Source organism: Balaenoptera physalus (assembly GCF_965194825.1).
Source record: "Balaenoptera physalus genome assembly, chromosome: 14".
NCBI classification, from domain to species: domain Eukaryota; kingdom Metazoa; phylum Chordata; class Mammalia; order Artiodactyla; family Balaenopteridae; genus Balaenoptera; species Balaenoptera physalus.
This window is the reverse complement of record NC_138893.1, coordinates 33667698-33687513: the sequence shown is the minus strand read 5'-3', so window position 1 is coordinate 33687513 and position 19816 is coordinate 33667698. Positions and strand designations below refer to the sequence as shown.

Sequence of the window (19816 nt, the reverse complement as noted above, 5' to 3'; positions counted from 1 at the left end):
GTCACAAATTACCCCCAATACTTAGTAGCTTAAAACAACAAATATTTATTTTCTCAGAGTTTCTGAGGGTCAGGAATCTAGAAACAGCTTACCTGGGTGGTTCTGTCTCAGGACCTCTCATGAGGTTTCGAAGCTGTTGGTAGGACTCTAGGCATCTGAAGATCCAGCTGGGGATGGGGGAGCAGCTCCCATGGTTCGCTCACACGGCTGTTGGCAGGAGGCCTCAGTTCCTCACCAGGTGGGCTTCACCATATAGCAGCTGGCTTCTCCTAGAAGGAGTGTTCAGAGACAGAGAGTGAAAGCAACACCAGACAGCCTCTTATGATCTAGTCTCCTGAGTCATACACCATCACATCTTATTCTGTTCATCAGAAGGGAATCACTAAGTCCAGCCTGTAACTCAATGGGAGGGGACCACACAAGGATGAGATGACTGGGAGATGAAGATCACTGGGAGCCATACTGGAGGCTGCCTACCACAGTCAGGTTTTTTTTTGGTACTGGTTCATGTGGTTTAAAAAGAATGTTTCTGTCTCTGTTCGCTGCGATGTGTGCCATGTAGGTCTACTGGATATTACTTGTCATTTGTGTTAAGTCCTCAGAATTATTTCTCATTTTTGCTTGCTTCATCAGTTGGTTTTGGTCTGGGATAAGGGTCTATCTATATGACTATTCCATGTGCACTTGAAAAGATTGTGCATTCTACAGTTGCTGGGAGGGATGTTCTAGAAATGTCAATGAGGTTGAGTTGTTAGCTGGTGTTATTCAAGTCTTTTATATCCTTAGTGTTTTTCTGTCCATTTTTTCCATCAGTTACTGAGAGGGGAATGACAAAATCTCCAACTGTGATTGTGGATTTATTTCTCCCTTTAGCTCTGTCAATTTTTGCTGCACGTGTTTTGAAGCTCTCTTATTAGGTGTGTCACACTTAGAATTATGTCTTGATGAATTGGCCACCTTATCATTATGAAATGATTCTCATTTTCTCTGTAATATTCCTTGCCTATTTTTGCTGATTCTTATACTCACTGTTTGCATGGCCTGTCTTTTTCCGTCTGTTATTTTCTACCTGTCTGCATATCCTCCAAATTCATCCTTTTTGTTTGCTCTCTGAAAATGGATCTGGGCCCTTTAAATATTTTTCCTGAGCCAACTGACTCTGAAGTTCTGGCAGTAGAGGGTGTTGGAGAGACATTGCAGGAGGAAAGGGTTTTGCCTCCTGGATCTGGCATGCTAGCGATGCGTGCCTCTCCTGCAGCCGCCAAACCCTGCAGTGGTTGCGGCTCCTCCGTGCCCAGCTCTGTAGTACACAGTAGCCGGTGGCTTTGTAGTAGAATGCCTCCGACTCCTGTAGGACTCACAGCCGGAAGCATTCAGCAGCCAGCAGCTGCCCCCACCACCTCTTCCTCAACCAAAAGTGCCTCTGGTGAGACACTTCCCCGTGAAGTAGTTTTTCTAGCACCCTAGAAGACACCCACCAATGTCTTCTCTGCCATCCAATGAGCCACAGTTGTGCCCTTTCTAACACGGTCAGATCCCAGCTCTGAGGTGAGCTGAGAGATGCTCTACCTCAACTCTAGAGGTGGTGGCTTCTCCCTCTCTCTGCTAGTCCTATATTTTTTAAAGTTCTTTTCCCTTCTTATTAGCTGGTCTCTTGTAAATCTAATCCCCCTTTATAGTTAGTACTCCTTTACATTAACCTTTTACTGTTCAAATTACTGTATGGTTTCTCTCTCCTGATTATACTCAGACCATTGAATCTCTGATCATTGCAAAACAGATCTCTGGCAGTGTGAAAAGGGGAGAGAAAATGACAAGTGCATGGAATGGGAAGAAAACAAAGAACTGGCCTCTTTATTTCTCAAAGTCAGTTTCTGAATTTAGGTCATTTATCACAGGCTACTGTTAGTCATGTTTATTGATTTCAGATCTGCAGTCGAAACCAAAACAAAGGACCAGCCGAAGATCTGCTCCTGGATTCCACTTCCACTCTCTATCTTTTCCCAGGCTGCCGTTATTACTCTCAAATTTCTGTCTTTAGCTCTGATTATTCTTCTAGGTCTCTGCCCCACATCACCGGTCTCCTCTTGGAAACTTGAAAGTCGAATGCAAAACCATGGTCTGGGTTCAAGTCTCACCTCTGCCATTCACTCCCTACATGGTGTTGGCCTCAATTCTTCGGTGTGTAAAAGGGGGATAATATACCTATCTCATGGAGCTTCCATGACAATTACATAAGGTGCATAAAGGGCTTACAATGCTGTTGACCCGTGGCAAGCTCTGAATAAATGAGATTCTTTTAATCCTGGACATTATTCATCTAAAATCAGAAGTCATCGTATTTACTCTCCTTGAATTTGCAGTGTTTTTGATTAATGTCCCCAGTCATTTGGAACTAAAAAAAAGTACAGTGTTTTCTGTCTCTGTTCTCCCTATCCAATTAGCCTCTGAGCCAACAAAACATTCTTTTCAGCACCTCTTACATGCTTCCTTCCTTACTGTTCCCCTCCTTTGCCAACCTGGCTTATGCCTGATCTGTTTTAGTGGACTTACGCTGGTCGCCCACCTTGTATTTCACCACCGTCTCTGCATTTTGCACAATGCAGAAACATTAATCTTTCTAAATCATCCCTTGCTCAGCCATCTCTGTTGTCTCCCAGTTGCCTCAAGAAAACGATCTAGGCTCTCTTAAGTGTGGCATCCAGAGTCCTGATTCATTCTCTTTCTCTACTTCTATTTCTAGTTACATCTCTACCTAAATCTTCTACTCCGGGTAGAAGTTCTGCTTTCTGTGTATCTGTGAAGGCCTGGTGCTTTCTTCTTCTTAAGCTCTTTCCCCTTTCTTCAAGACAGCTGGAAAGTCCTCTTCCTACATCCTCTTTCCAGCTCCTGCCCTTTCCTATTCCTGCCCATTCTGTCCTATTCAGCCACAGCCTACCAAACTCCTGAGCACCTGGGAGGAGAAACATTGTTCATCCACTGTGGTGATTTCTGCTGATACCCTTTTACACAGCTGTCGATTTTCCTGACAAGTTTCACAGGCATTCAGCAAAGATTTGTAGACCTTTCACAGCGGAAAGTTTTTCAACTTTATGTCTTCCACAGAGCCTCACTCATTTTTGGTGTGCTATACGAATTAGGTTGAATTAAAATGTTCTCTACATCACAGGGTCTGCAGTTTGGGAGCCTGCATCCACTCCTATCTGACCATGGGGGAGTTAGCTTAATCACTCCGTGTCTTGGTTTCCCCTTTGGTAAAATGGAGATAATAGTACCTGCTTCACAGGGTTGTTGTGAAAATTAAATGTGTAGCAAGAATTCTAAGGCAGTTAGAAAGTGCCTGGCATTGAGTAAGAGCTCAGTAAATGTTGGTTGCCTTTATTATGATTGCTGCTGAGGTGGCAGGGCCAGAACTCACCCCAGGTCTGTATGAACGTGAAGGATGTGGTCTTTTTATCCTCTCAGGCTCACCACACTACTAGACTTGCATTTGGAGTTTTGGGTTCAAGCCACCTTGCTGTGTGACTCTGGGCAAGTCACTTCACCTCTCTGGGTCTCATTTTCTCACATGTGTAATGAGGAAGGGTGGGTTGGACACCATGTATTCTCATGTTCCTTCCACCTTTAGCACCCACTGTTCCCATGAGTGTGACCAGAGGGTTTCTGAAATGTCCAAATAGGCCACTAAAATATGTGATTCCTTGTGAGTCTTCATTGTCACCTGTTAAGGGTGGAGACAAGAAGCAGGAGTTGTCCATGAGTCCTCAGTGCTGGCCAAGAGTGAGGGGGCTCTGTCCATGGGTCACTGCGGGGGACACGGCAGAATTCCATTATCCAACTCCAATCACTCTGAATTGATGCTCCCCAGGTTACTTCCTGGTAGTATTTTAATTTCTCCAATAAACTCTAACAATGAAAAAAAAAATCACATTGATTTTTAATCATTTGATTGAAACGCTATTTCCCTCAGTATTTGTTTATTAGTAATTCAATAATTTGCTGTCCTTTAAGCAATAGCACTTCTGATAATTTTGTATGAAAACGTAAAACTGGGAAAATTGTGCCTGTCTTTGTTTTCCCCTTTGTGAATTAGGAAAAGTTTGCTGACATTAGAAGCATTTTAGTCTGAATCACAGAATACCTGGGCTCTAAAAGGCAAAATTTGGCAGTCACCGGTATGGGTATAGATTAAAAAAAAAAAAAAGGAATTGATAATTGCAGAGAACATATTTAAAGCTATGAGGTAAAATGAAACAGTATCAAAGAATTTTGGACTTGTGGCAGCAGAGTCCTTTAAATTTCTAAAGAGACATTTGGAAAATTGCATCTAGAGGGCTATATATTTGCATCCAATAATCCATTTAAACATGAAAATTATCATTTGCAAATGAGGAGCAATTCCAAGGGCCAGAATCTTGAGCAATGTTACTGCAGACAGGAGGAGAGGGCCCTGGGTTCCTGCTGGCTGTGAATGCATCGCAGATAAAAGCATACTTGGTCATTGTCTCAGACTAGGTAAGGCCTGGGGTAAATCCTGTCTCCATCAGGCCTTTGAATCTGCTCTTAGTCTGACTTCCCATGTTGATCTTTACCTTCCGAAAGGAATAGGAAGGTACCTGTAGTGATTTTGATTAATAAAATATCACCAGATAACTTACAAATTAAGTTTTATTAGAAGCTTATAGATTTTCGTAGAGAAGTCTAATTATTTTTGAAATCCAAATCAGACTCCATAATTCTTGTTATAAATGGCTTCTGTGCTCAGGACCAACTATGATGCTGACAGCCGGCTTTAGAAAAGTCTTTAAGTTATATTGAGATTCAGCCAAAAATGGGGTGCTCCAGTCAAAATCTCTGCAGGTTGCATTTGTTTACTGGACTAGGGCAAGTCTCCTTGACAGTGCGGGGCAGCTGGGGCATCGACCACCATGATGAGCCCTTCACTTCCACCCAAAGACTAGACCAAAACCAGCAGAGGGGAGAGAATAAACCGGGCTCCAGGAAAAATTCTTTCCTGTACAACTTTTCATGTGTTACATTGAATTTATACTTGTGGAGATTCAAGTTATGGATATAAATGGCAAGATTTTTAGAAAGTCTTTCTAAAACCTTGATGAGCCAGGAGAAGAAAGCTTCTCTAGGAGCCGTTTGAAATTCTGAAGTATGGATGTATTGATCATAATTATGAAATTCAGGCATACAAGTTATCAAAGATGGCTTTTGAATTTTGACTTAAGCTCATGAAACAGATCAAACAAGTCAAATCTGCACTGATGAAAACACATAAAACACTCATAAAATGCAATCTGGATGCCAGGACTTACTCCATGAATGGCTCCCCTGAGGGAGATGCTTGGGCTCCAGGAATCTCGTGTTCAGCCCTGTCCTGTGACATTTTCATCAGTCAGCTGTGTAGCATGAGGGGTCATTACTTCCTCACAACTCAGTTTCTTGGCCCATTCATCACTCAGCTGGGCACTGGAGATGCAGAGGCGAGCAAAATGTGACTCCTGCCCTCTAGTAACACATGTCTAGTGGGGAAGATGGGTAAGGAGACAAATCACTAGAGCACAGGGCAATAAATACTGAAATGGAGATGTGTCCCAGAGCCAGTGGAGTATAGAGAAGAGAGTGAATCAGAGCGGGCTTCCCAGAGGAGGTGGCACTTAGGAGGTGACATTAAATCAGTGATTGCCTAGGGACTTCTACGAAATTAGTTGAAAGTCAAGTAAAAGATATGTAGAGTTATAGAATCATCTGAATTTATAGAATCATCACTTTAGAGGTTATTTCTTCATTTTATAAATGGGAAAAGTGACTCAGAGAGTGATTTATCCAAGGTCACACAGGCAGTCAGTCTCAAACCCCAAATATGGTCCTCCTCTCCATATTCTGTGCTTAAGAGTCCAATAAAGTAGGACCTTTTCTTCTCAACTGTTCTACTTTATTAAATTTTTTTTTTGAAAGAATTGATTTAAATTCAGTAAGTTGGCATCATGGAGAGACACCAAAAAGAAAACAAATGCAGTCTTGGGTTATATGTTAGTTTCCTATTGCTGCTGTAACAAATTACGACAAACTTGGTGGGTTAAAACAATAAGAACTTATTTTCCCCTGGTTCTGGAGGCCAAAAGTCTGAAATTGGTATCACTGGGCTGAAGTCAAGGTGTCTGCAAGGCCAGGCTCCCTCCGAAGGCTCTAGGCTCTTGCTACTTGTAGCTTTTTGGTGACTGTCCACATGCCTTGGGCAGGGGATGGGGACTGAACTCTAGCAACTTCGGGATGCCAAGGGATTTTTCACTCACTCTGGGAGAATTTGGGGGCATCAAAGATTTTTTTGGGGAAAAATGACAGGATTCACTATGTTTTCCACAAAAGTCTGTGTGACTATGTAAATAAATGTAATCACTGAGGAAATGACTGATACAAAAAGTATTAAGTATATTTGGAAGTGCTCCTTTACTAAGAATTGTCTGTTGTCAAAATGATTTTTCTAGTGTCCCTGGAGGACTTTTAAAAGACTGCTTTCCTGAGGCCATAAACAATTTCAGATTGAAAAACCACAGAAAAATTATTTAAAACAATATAGGCAGACCTTGGAGATATTGTGGGTGTGGTTCCAGACCACCACAATAAAGCAAATATCACAGTAAAGCTAGTTCACATGAATATTTTGGTTTGTAAAAGTTATTTTTACACTATACAGTAGTCTGTTAATTGTGCAATAGCGTTCTGTTTAAAAAAACAATGTACATACCTTGATTTAAAAATATTTTATTGCTAAAAAAATACTAACCATCATCTTACAATGCGGGGTTGCCACAAACCTTCAACTGGTTTTAAAAAATGGATTTGCAAAGCGTAGTAAATCAAAGTGCAATAAAATGAGGTATGCCTGTATATATTTAGATATAAAAATATATAACGATATATAACTTCATATATAAAAACTATACGTATATACACATTTGTTGTTCCAGAAGATCCCAAATTTAGTCTTCTGTATGGAAAGCCACTGCTGTTTCTATCTTCTCCAAATAAAATGACTAATGCGCCATATGCCTGCTGCTCAGTAGGTCACAGTGTCCCTTGAAGCAATGATTTGGAAAATCTCTGTGTTGTCTTTCAGGCTGCACATCTGGAGGACAATGGGGAGGTGAGAGGACTTGGATCTTGGCTAAGAGACGGTTTCCAAGTGTCCCCGGTCCTGGTCTAGAGGTCAATGTCCTGACTACAGTGTATAATGCAGTTGTATCTAGTGAGGCTCGAATTTCAGCTGTAGAAAGGTGAACAGTGAGGACCAGCTGTCAGCAGTGGGTAGACAACCTACGAGGATCATCCAGGTCCCCGGTAATGCTCTACCAGCATTACTGTATCTGTACAGGAGTCAGCCATGCCTTGGAAAGGCACAATTCCTGAGCCCAAGGGGTGCAGTTCACTTATTTGGTGAACATATAGTGAAGTATCACATACTTACAAACAAGAGCACAAATTCTAAACGTCCATCTCAAATTTTCCCTAAGGGTATTTACCCTTTCTTGAGCACCCCGCTCAAATAAGACAACATTACCATCACTCCAGCGACTCTTCTGGTCTCCTCCAGTCACTATCCCCAGTCAGGAACGCTCCTGACTTTTGACAGTGTAGATTAGAACAGGTTTGCCTATTTTTGTACATGATGCAAACACGATCAGGCCCTGTGCCCTCTTGGCTGTCAGGCTTCTCTTGTCAGTGGTGTGCATGTGAGATTCATCCAGGTTCCTGTGGCTGTAGTTTGTTCATTCTCACTGCGGGATAGTCATCCATTGGTGAGTACAGCACGGTTTGTTTATCCATTCTACTAGTGATGGAGTAGTCAGTTTCTCTTTTTTATTATTGATGGCTGGGTAGTATCCATTCTACTCTCTGGGTGGTTTCCAGTTTGGGGGTAGTATGAAAAGTGCTACTATGTACATTCTTGCACTTGTCTTTGGTGAACATCTGTACACATTTCTGTTGGGTATATCCTGGGAGTGAACTTGCTGCCATAGTGTATGACTGTGGTCAACTTTAATAGATGCTCGGGCCTAAAGTTCATGGGGGCATGAATGAGACCCCTCAGCAACACTAACTGTAAAGGGAGTGAAGATGAAAAGTAAGCTTGAAGAATGAATTCTTCCCTCCTTTCTTACTGTACACAGGTTTCCATTCCTTGTGCTGACTATTTCTGAGCACTTGCCATGTGCCCAGGACTCCACATGCCATTATCTTGTTCAGTCTTCACAATAACCCTATGACTCAGGCACTCTGTCAAATCTCCACTTTATAGATGAGAAAGCTGAGGCTGCTGCTTGCCGGTGGTGCCAGATTCAGACTTGGCTGTGAATTCTTATGTATGTGGTACTTCCTCTCATTCCATCTATGCTCCTTAAAAAAATCCATGAGTCTAATTCCTTGAGAGAGTCCAGGGTGTATATACCAGTGAGTCTCCCTCTTTATATTGTCCTCCCAACAGCCCTAAATGTGTCCATATAAAGATGAAATGGAAGTCAGGGTAGGTTTATTTTAATTTAGTAACTCATTCAGAATATGTCAATTTTAAAAAATAAAGAATTAAAACTATGACATGGGCCCATGGGACTTATCTTTGCAGCCATCGGTCTGTTTTCCATTTTAGCCAGCATCCAATTTTCTGCACATACGCTCTAGGATGATGGACATTAAATTGTCCTGCCAGTTTTATTACTCAACAGCACATGGGTGAAAGGAAGCCTTCACCTGCCCTCTGCACCTTTCAGCAAATTTGCCTTATGGTATTTTGAGCTGGGGAGTGAAAAGATAATTACCTATCTAATAGAGTTTATAAGAATGAGTGCAAATATTTCAATGGTGCCTGTTTAATAAATAAGCCACTGAGGAGAGTTCAGGAGTTGGGCAAAAGTCACACTTTTCTTGATACAGTTAAAGTGAAATTATGCTTTAGGCTTGTTTATTGAAAGTTTGCAGGATTTAACAGGTTGTAGTATTCTGCAATATCTCATACTGCACAATAGTGTCTAGATGTTACTTGCAAGTGAAACATGTAATTGGTGTTTAAAAAAGGCAGTAGGGCTGCATAGTAGAGGGAGATCAGCTCTGTGCTTTGTGACCACCTAGAGGGGTGGGATAGGGAGGGTGGGAGGGAGGGAGACGCAAGAGGGAAGAGATATGGGGACATACGTATATGTATAACTGATTCACTCAGTAGCAGAAACTAACACACCATTGTAAAACAATTATACTCCAATAAAGATGTTAAAAATTAAAAAAATAAAATAAAATAAACTTTAAAAAATAAATAAATAAAAAAGGCAGTAGGTTCATAGGCAAATCGTAGGATAGAATAGCCTGGTTAAGGATCCTAGGACCCCTGTAAGTGTGGGAAGAGAGACATGGACGACAGCCAATAAAGGGTGTGCTATTAAGCAGGTTGCTGCCATGAGCATCTGGGGCTTGATTCTGCTGGGCAGTTCTGAGACGGTGTGGAGAACCCCCTACATCATTATCCTCACGGAGCTCTAGAGCTGAGTCATTTACCAACTCCCAGTCACTGGTTGAGAGTTTTGAGGGGGCATCCTCCAGCGCATCTGACCTTCTCTGTGAGGCAACCGGAGAAAACCCTCAGGAGAGCGCTTCGGGTGCTGGCAGTAGGATGCCATGGGATTGGTGTGTGCAGGAATGGTCGGGGGAGGGGGCATGGGCAGGATACCCACAGTCCCCCTTGAAAGGCAGACCTGGGCAGATGGACTTGTCTTAGGGCACCACCTAGTAGCCACAGTTGACTGGACCAAGGGTGCACCTGACCCAGGAGGAGGCAACATTGGTGGTTGAGAAGATGGGATTCTTTGGGAACTTGAACAAGTGACAGAGAGACATAGTCAGGTGGTGGCAGACAGTGGTCTCCCAGGAGAGTGGGAGCTAGACTGGGGGCCAGAGAAAGACTAAAGGCTAGAGGTGGGGGGAACATGGGCAGAGAGTAAGAGCTTTGCCAGTGGAGGCGGGAGAGAAGAAGGGAGGGAAGAGCAGGGGAGCTGAGTCCAGGTGACCTTGGGGGAGCCAGCAGCCTTGAATCCCTACTTGGTGGCTTGGGTCCCTGTGTGGCTTGGTTGTCCTTTGTTTCCTGTCCTTAGAAGCTGGTGAGACCCCCTGGTGTCCCCTGTGTGCACGTCTCCTTTACCTCAGATAGTATGAGAGGGCTTTTGCTCTTTGTAACCAGTCAGTGCCTAACTTAGGCCCAAAGTGTCCTGGGTCCTGGCACAAGCGGTGGTCTAGAGGTGATGTTTGATCCGGCTCTCAGCTCATGGAAGGGCATTTTGTAGACAGAGGGGGAGTGGGGAGGGCGTTCCTGGCAGAGGGACTAACACAACAAAAGGTATGAGACTGTGCCCTGGAGGAATGCAGGGAGACATCTGTTTTGGACATACCTTAGGATCTTAGAGGGATGTGGTTTTGGGACGCAGTTGGGAAGAGCCTTGAGGGCCATGTTAGGAGCTTTTACTGTGTTTAGTGGGTACCAGGGGGATGCTGGAGCTTTTACAGGAGGAGACTACCACAGGGGTTAAGATCAAGGCTCGGGAGTTAAGCAGACTTGAGTTCCACTTTAGGCTTTCCACTAGTTAATAATGTGACCTTGGACACAGTTCTTCATCTCTCAAACCCTCAGTTTCCTCATCTGTAAAACGGGGAACTCTATGCCTACTTCATAGAGTTCTTGTGAAGCTCATATGTGATTACGCATATAAAATACCCAAACCAGTGCCTGACACCCTGTAAGTGTTCCATAAATGTCATAATTAGATATCATTCTCCAAGCTCTGTGTGGGAGAATTACAGTTGAAAGCGTAGATATTTCAGAGGCAGGTAAAGTAAGTAGGATACTATCATGATTCAGATGAGGGCCTGAACTGTTAGTGTGGATGAGGAGAAGGGAATGGATTTGTTTTAGAATTATTTCTGGTTGAGAGGAACAGAAAAACCAACTCTAACTTATAAAATAACGAGAAGTTACAGATATATTTAAGTGAAGAGTTCAGAGGTGATGCAGTCATCAGGCAAAGCTTGATCAATCAACAGTGTCACCAGGGACCTGGCTTCTTTTTATATTTCTGATCTCTTCCAGTTGGGTGTTCTCCAGACTGCCTGCCAGGGGGCTGCAAGCTGGCCACCAGCAGTAACCAGTGCTCCCTCATCCGTCCAGTGGGAGAGAAAGTGTTCATTTTAGTAGCTCCCATGGAAGACTGAGGATGCTCCTTTCCCAGGAGCCTTTCAGCAAACATTTCTTCACATTTCATTGGCCAGAACTGGGTCTCATGCCCGTCTCCTGAAGACTGCTGTAGCCAGAAAGGGTGAGCCATGCTCACCATTTACACCAGTTGATGCCCACTCCTGGGGCTGATTTGGCCAGATCCACCCAATTCCTTAGCATGAATGGAAAATTCAGGGTCCTGTTAGGAAGGGGGAAGGTGAGGAGTAGAGGGTGGGATCACAACCCCTGCAGGAATCAAGACACATTTCCTCGCGATCGTCAGTGTGGCATGGGCTCAGACTGGGCGGGAGGGAGGTAAGAGAGAGGTGGAAGACAAAACCGAGATTTCAAGCATGGGCACCTGGTGGTTGGATATGCTACTGACTGATGGTAGAAAGTGAGGGCAGGTCTGGTGGAGGGCGGGTGGGGAAGAGGCTACTTTAATTCTAAATGTATTAATTTCTGGTCACCCACTGGTCACTCTTATTGGTTGCCAATAATATCAGAGATTACTTTTAATCAAGAGAATGGACACACTATCCACCCTGACGAAGCACCTCATACCCACTTTGAGGTGGAAGTCATAAATGTGTAAAGAAATGAGGTGTCCATGTGCTTACAGTGTCAAGCTTTTGTGTGCTTGCAGTTTTCAAGCACGTGTCCACTGGCGCGTCAGCACAGTGTTCTGGGTTGGGTCTCTCTCAGGGGCTTTCGTGCTTGCTACTGTCAGGATTTTGCACAGATTCTCTGAAAGGTCCAGGCCTTACAGAGATCAGCCGGAACAGAATTAGATCCTCTGGGGAGATCTGTCCCCACACTGAGCTGTTCCCTTGATGTAAATGGAGCTTTGGTGTGGGCTTTTGAGAATGGTCTGAGTGCTTAATGTGTTCTCATAAATCATTATCTGGCACCTGAATGGTCTGAGAGACTCTGCTTTCTAAAGATCAGGGAATAATTTGTTTTCAGTGGTTGAAGTCCAAGAACATTAGACTCACATTGTGCGGGGCAAAGAGCCCTGAGCTAGGAATCTAAAGGTATGACTCTAGCCCTGATTTTATCACTGACCAGCCTTACCGGTGTGGGCAAGACCGTCCAGCTCTCTGCACCCCACTTTTCTGTATGCAAAACAACAGCAATGAACTAGATTTTTAGTGTCCTTTCTAGCTTTCAGGTGTGATGATTCTATAATTCTGATGCTTTTCTTAGCCATAAAAACCTCAGCCAGGAGAAGCGGAGTGCTGAGTAAATGCAAGGTTTGGGCTGTTTGATACACATGCCATAGAAAAAGAACAAAAGGGTATTATGGAAAGACAGCCCTTATGTTCCTCTGTGAGTTAATGGTGCAGCAAAATTACTGTGTGTGTATCTATTTAGAAATAAATACATTCACTAGCCAAGGAGCTAATGGATCCGAAACAAATTTATGCACACGAGAAGCATGTTATTTATTCCTGAGGACGTGGAAAGGTGCCCATTACTGAACGTGATGGAGGAATTATTACTAGTATGAAATCCATCAGGAGACCGCATTTTGATGCAGTGTGCTTACAATCTCGTTAAATTGCTCAGATTTCAAAGATGTTATGGAGAAAACAGTCTCTTGGGATGTTGTTCCCTCCTCCCTGTTTTTTGATTATAATATGGCTCCTGAGTGGGGAAAGTCTCTGATATGGTCATTACAACCTGATTAGGATCTTATGAAGATGGGCATGAAATAGTTAATGGTAAAAGCATATGTTGCTGCACCCTTGGTCGTAATCAAACAACAATAAAGTCATCATAGAGTCCATGAATTCTTTTATTGGGGTTATATATAATTTGGATGTTAACTCTTGCCAAAGACTAAGGATATGGAGCATAGAACTCTTCTCAGACAGAGAAGCCAGTTTCAATGAGAAGCATGCATTTTACAAAGCTCGCATTAACAGATTCCGTAGTCGTAGAGATCCTTCAAATGGGGATGCTAAAGCCAGAGAAAAGTTAGTTCATAATGGCTTTGTACTTGAAGTCTAAACTTTGAGCAACTCAGAGATCAGAGATGAAGCATTCCTAACAGCTGTCATGAAAAGCCCAGCTACGAGGAAGAAACCACCCCTTCCTTCCTTCCTTCCTTCCTTCCTTCCTCCCTCCCTCCCTCCCTCCCTCCCTTCCTCCCTGCCTCCCTGCCTCCCTGCCTCCCTGCCTCCCTCCATCCAATTGGATGATTCATTTTCAGACATGTTAGGTTTGTGTTTCCTCTGGTACATTCAAAGAGAGATGACAAATAGCTATAAAATAGCTACTACTGCCCTTTGGTGAGGGAGTGTCCAACAGGGCAATGAGGTTCAACTTTCTTGAGAGTTTACTCCTGGCCAAGCCACATTATCCCCACTTCTTAGAAAAAGGGGCAGAAACTTACAGAGGTTAGATAGCTTGCCCCAGTCACACAACCAGGAAGGTGGCAAACCCAGGTATATTTTTAAGAAGGATTTTTTGACATTTTATTGTAGAAAGTTTCAAACATACACAAAAATAGAAAAATAATGTAATGAACCCTATTGTGTAGCATCACCCAGCTTCAGTAATTATCAGGTTATCTTGTTTTATCTATACCTGCCATTAGATTATTTTGGTAGCAAATACCACTTCATATGTAAATATTTCAATGTGTCTCTAAAAGGTAAGGGTTTAAAAAGTAACTCCAATCCATTATCATATCTCCCCAAATTAACAGTAATTCCTTATCAGCAAATGTCCAGTGTATGGATTCCTCATTGTCTCATACTTTAAAATTTTGTTAAAATCAGGGTCTAGTAGGGTCTGCATGTTGCAATAAATTGATATGTCTCTTGTCTGTTTTAATCCATGGTTTTTCCTCTCTTTTTCTCTTACACATTGTTGAAGAAACACATGATAATTCCCTTCTCTAGTTCTTGCTTCTTTTTTTCTCCTCACAGGGAACTACTTTCAAGTATTTACTCTCTAGCCTTTAAGATCTTTTAATGATACAGCGACATGCACGTGTAAAGTACATATATTCTATGTGTATTATTTTTGCAGAGTTATGCATGGATTGTTATGTATGCATTGTTGCTCTCTGTATGTTGGAGGACGAAGACCCACCTAACTGCTATATGGTAATCCCATGGCATGGATTCCTGTACTACAGTGTATCCCAGTGACGTACATTTAGATTTTATTTTTTTCTCTCACCCTGACTTTGGAGCGTAGTTGGAAAGGCAGGCTCAAAATCTTTCTATTCTGTTGTCAAGGACATGATAGAAATAATAACCATTAGTATTTGTAGAGTGCTTTATTCTTTACTAAATATTTTCATCTTCTTTTTCTGATAGAACTTTGTGACTCAGGGGTTAAAATATTTCTCTTACTCATTGGAAAGTAGGTTTGGTATAGGAATGAAAATTCTAATTTAGATTTATTATTACTCCAATCTATTTTAAAGCATTTATCTACCCAACCTGCAATGGTATCAATAGTTCATTTGTGGGACCCTCCTTTGAGAAGGAGGAGGGCAGTGGATCAGGCAGTGAGAAGTACAAGCAAGCAACAAGGGAGCAGAGCCAAAGGCTGGTCATGTTTGGCAAGAGCCAAGGAAGGAGATCGTTTATTCTTGGGGAACATAAAGACACATGAGGTCTAATCAGTTCAGGAGCCAAAGCTGGGGAAACTGAGGCTGACTCTGCCTTTCTTATACTTTTACTGTAGGGCTGCACTCCACCTCCATCCCCACAAACAGGGCCTCAGATGCTGTTACCATGATCTAGCTTGCTCCGCCTGATGGTACCTGCTACATGCAAGGAAGAGCAAGAGTTAGTCTAAAGTACTGACAGTCCTGAATGGTATCATATTAATATAATGATGTATTAGATTGAACCATATGAGATTGTCAGCATGTCTGCTTTTGACCTACAAAAATACCAAGTTTGTTACATACATACACACACACACACACACACACACACACACACACACACACACACACACACACACACACACACACACACACACACACACACACACACTGGAATGTTATTCAGCCTTAAAAAGGAAGGAGATGCTGACACATACTACAACATGGCTGAACCTTGAAGACATTATGCTGAGTGAAATAAGCCACTCACAAAAAGACAAATACTCTTTGATTCCACTTATATGAGATTCTTAGAGTAGTCAAAATCATAGAGACAGAAGGTAGAAAGGTAGTTGCCATGGGAGAGGGGAATGGGGAGTTATTGTTTAACGGGTACAGAATCTTAGTTTTGCAAGATGAAAAGAGTTATGGAGATGGATAGTGGTGATGGTTGCACGACATTTTAAATGTATTTAACACCAGTGAACTATATGCTTAAATCGTTAAGATGGTAAATTTTGTTATGTGTGTTTTACAATAAAAATTGGAAAATGTGCCAGATTTCATATTTAGTATATTTCTAAGTACAAGGAATTACTCAAACCATAGGCATTTTTCCTAGGTATAAATAGACCAGCTATTTTACCTAATAAATAGACTGAATTTAATGAATGGAAAAGACTGAGTTGCCACATTTATTCTCTGGAGTTAAGTAATAATTTTGAACTCCTAGAGATACATACAAATAATTGGTACTTGAGTACTTTATTCTTTCAGTAACTGTAACCTCTCTAAAGGATAACCAGCTTAATTGTCATCTGTAAAATATGAATGATAACACCTATCTTGTAGTATAAGAATATATGCTCAGAGTTTGACAACAGTAATATCATTAATATATCAGTAATGGAAAAATAGTTTAAATCTGAATTGCTCATTAAAGAGACTGACATAGAGGAAATTATTAAATTAAGCTCTCTGGGAAGATGATGGTAATAGCATTTAAAAAACCTTTTCAATAGACAAAATTCTTGAAAGCTGAAGGAAGTATGCTAAGTGTATTATTCATAGACTTTTCTAGAGATATGATTAAAAATGTTTCAGGTGACATTAATGTTAAGGACTAAAATTGCACAAGAGGTAAGAGGTCAAAATGAAACATATTTGTGTTTCAGAACACATTTTTGTCTTAATGAAGTCTCACAGGTAAAATGAGAAAATCTACCAGCCTATTGTGCCTTTTTTTTTTTTTTTCTTTCAGGCTCTGAGTTTCTGAGCTGTTTTTCTCCTCCTATAGACCCACCCAGGCTCTGTCTTATATATATATGGAATAGAATCATTTTCCTGCCCCTTTCAAATTATTGTCTCTTTCCCTTTCAAATTATTGTCTACACTACAGTCAGAATGACTTTAAATAATTCAGTTCTGATCACATTACTCCCTCATAATGTGGTTCATCAATACCCACACAATACACCCTAAAGCCTTTATATGTGAATTGGGACCTTTTATCTTCTTGCAGTAGAGAGAGGTGGTGAAAGAGCCTGGTCCGCAGAGCCAGACTGCCTGTGTTACACCTGTGAAGAGCTTAGGATGGGGCCTGGCATGAGGGAAGGATGCGGTATGATTTAGCTGTCATGATGATCTGGCTCTGGTCTTTTTCCAGTCTCATTTCCATCCTTGACCCCTCCACATAATCCGTCATCATCTTTATACCCCCTAGGCACTAAGCATTTATTATTTCACTTAATCCTCATGACAACCCATGGGGCTAGATTTTAAAAATTTAACTTATTTTTACAGTGAGCCCTTGCGGTTCATACTACATTGGAACCAATTGGGATGGTTTTAAAAATACTGATGCCTGGACCGGACCCCACAGCTAGAGATTCCAATATAATCGGTTTGGAGTGGGACCCAAGCATTGGTTTTTATTTTTTAAGCTTCTGGGTTGAAGCTAATGTGCAGGTAGAGGTGCAGACTACTGAGTTTGGTGATTTGCCCAAACTTCTCATAGATCATAAACCAGTGGTGTTACTAGGATGGACCCAGAGCCTGCATTCCTCTCCCTCCTGGGCTGCTAACTGTTCTGCCCTTGTACAACCTGTTTCAGGCACTGTTCCTTCCACTCCATGGAAATCCCATTCCCTCACTTCTTCGCCTGATGAACTATTTTCCTCTTTCAAATCCCAGCTCATGAGTTACCACCTTCCCAGGTTCCAATAGTCATCCCTGGTTTGGGGCTGCCACTGTCCGCTCTTGGGCACACATCACGTTGGACTGTAATTTTTTTGCTAGTCTGGCCCTCCCCGCCCAGACTGTGAACTCTTTGCAGGCAGACCTGTCTCATGCTTTTCGGGGCCCAGCACATTGACTGGCATAGAGTAGATGTCAGGAAACGTTTAGTGAGTGAATGGATGGATGAATGACTGAATGGGTGGTTTTAAGTCAGGCTCTTCCCATAGAGGAATTGGATACCTGTTCAGAGTCCCTAACTTTATCCTCTAGGTGATTAATTTTTTTCCCTCCTTTTCTTTGTAAGTAACTGGCCCAGTTCTCTTTTTTTCTCTCTATGGAACTTTTGGGAAGAGGAATACTAAAGGCCTGCTTTGGATAACATCAGATGTATTCTCTCCACCTGAGTATTATGTAGGTCACATCCTTAAATGTGCTTTTAGGAAATAAGTCTGAGTCTTCACTTTTTCATTTGGGTCTGAGGGAGGAGGAATAGCAATGAAGTTTCTCGCCATGTCATTCAAGAAAAACTCTGCCCATCTTCCTTTCCTGAGAATTCTAGGGTCTCAGAGAGGACAATGGAACCTGTAAAGAAAAGCAGCAGTTGGGGAGGAAGGGCTGGGTTTTTACCCTTGAGAACTGAAGACTGTGTTGGGGCTTTGGTGTGTACTCCCTGGAGTTCTTACTCTCCAGACCTCTGCTAAGCAGCGCCCTGTGGGTCTTCCAACTCTGCGAGAGTTGCTGACTTAAGGGCCTTTTGATCAAGGGGGACCTTGCAAAGTTAAGATACAGACTCTCCTTAATCCAGTTAAAATACTCCATATATCTGAAATCAAATTTCCCCAAATCAGTGGAATAGTTTTATTTTAATTGCAAGATTTATTGTTGTTATTTTTTCAAGGAAGAGTTGAAATGGAGACATGCAATAGTGATGATTGTTTATTGGATCTCTGGAAGAAAAATTACATTGTGTTCAAGTTTTCATCAAGAAAAGTTGATTCGGGCTTCCCTGGTGGCGCAGTGGTTGAGAATCTGCCTGCCAATGCAGGGGACACGGGTTCGAGCCCTGGTCTGGGAAGATCCCACATGCCGCAGAGCAACTGGGCCCGTGAGCCACAACTACTGAGCCTGCGCGTCTGGAGCCTGTGCTCCGCAACAAGGGAGGCCGCGATAGTGAGAGGCCCGCGCACCGCGATGAAGAGTGGCCCCCGCTTGCCGCAACTAGAGAAAGCCCTCGCACAGAAACGAAGACCCAACACAGCCATAAATAAATAAATTAATTAATTAAAAAAAAAAAAAGAAAAGTTGATTCTTTTTTTTTTTTCGTGTGTATGAAACCATTTGGCATTACAGTTTTGACATGGTAAAGAATATTTTCTTACTGTGTTAAATATTCACTTTACAAAATTACCATAAACTATGAATAAACATTAATGGGATATTAGAATGGTTATTCTCTCAAATCCTCAGGGTGTGCTTGTGGAAAGCTGATTATTCTAACCATCTTAATAAGTTTTAATTCTTCTAATAAAACAAGGTTGTTGAGAAAGAGTGGCTTGAGACAAGTTTTAAATAAATGAATTGGTTTTCTGTGAAGGTTTTAAAGGATAATTTTGTGGGGTTCAAATTTTGAAAGCCTATTATAGCTCTCCAGTGCCACTATGGATTTCTTTTTCTGCATTAAGACACTTCGGGTGATTTCGTAAAGCACATTGAACAGGTTTGTAGAGTAGGGGACATACAGCTTATACTGATGTGTCTCTACAGGTGAAATTAAATACCTCTACTAGGTGTAGAAGAGGCCAAATTTTGTGTGCCTGGCCATCCCCATACTTTTCATGGACCCATTTCTAGCTATGAGATGTAGGCCTGGGTGGACACATTTGGTCTGAAAGGTTCTCCATGACCTATTTTGTATTGATTTTTCTTTTATCTCTTTTACGGGAGTTGACAATTATTCCTAGGTGGGTAGCAGTAACTCCCAGACAGATACCTCTTGAGTTCCAGTGAGTTAGTGTTTTACCACTAAACGACTGGGGCCAGTTTTATTTCAGCTTTACAGCTAAAGCAGAGTGATTACTTGATTCACCTGAAAGACATAAGAAAAAGCTACTTAGGGAAGAACAACTTTGGCAAATGTTATTTTCCACATGCCATAAATAGTGATCCAAAAAGTATATCTTAGCCCAGAACACTGCTTCCCCCTCCTGTCCAGTGACTAATGTTCTTGACGGGAAAGAGAATTTCAGAATGGGTCTCTTGGATTTCTGTCATTCATAAATTGTTGTAGTTCTTTTGGTAACCTTCTCACACCAGGCTTCTATATCTTTTTTTTTTTTTTTTTAAAGGCCAAACACCTAGTCTAGGCCCCTTTTGCACATTAATTACTTTTAAGATGATAGTTGCAGTAGCATCTAGAATTGACTTCTAGAATTTTCTAATCTTTAAACAGTAGGGTAGTAATAATG

At 42.0% G+C, this 19816-nt stretch overlaps 1 protein-coding gene across 6 annotated transcripts in view; it reads left to right on the top strand.

Annotated features, from left to right (window-relative positions):
- Positions 1–19816, top strand: part of PLPP4 (phospholipid phosphatase 4) — a 567054-nt gene that overhangs the window by 150383 nt on the left and 396855 nt on the right. For all 6 annotated transcript variants that reach the window (XM_082424835.1, XM_082424836.1, XM_082424834.1 and 3 more), the window contains one exon: positions 7130–7218. The gene's annotated coding sequence lies outside the window, so the exon portion shown is untranslated. The remainder of the gene's footprint in view (positions 1–7129; positions 7219–19816) is intronic.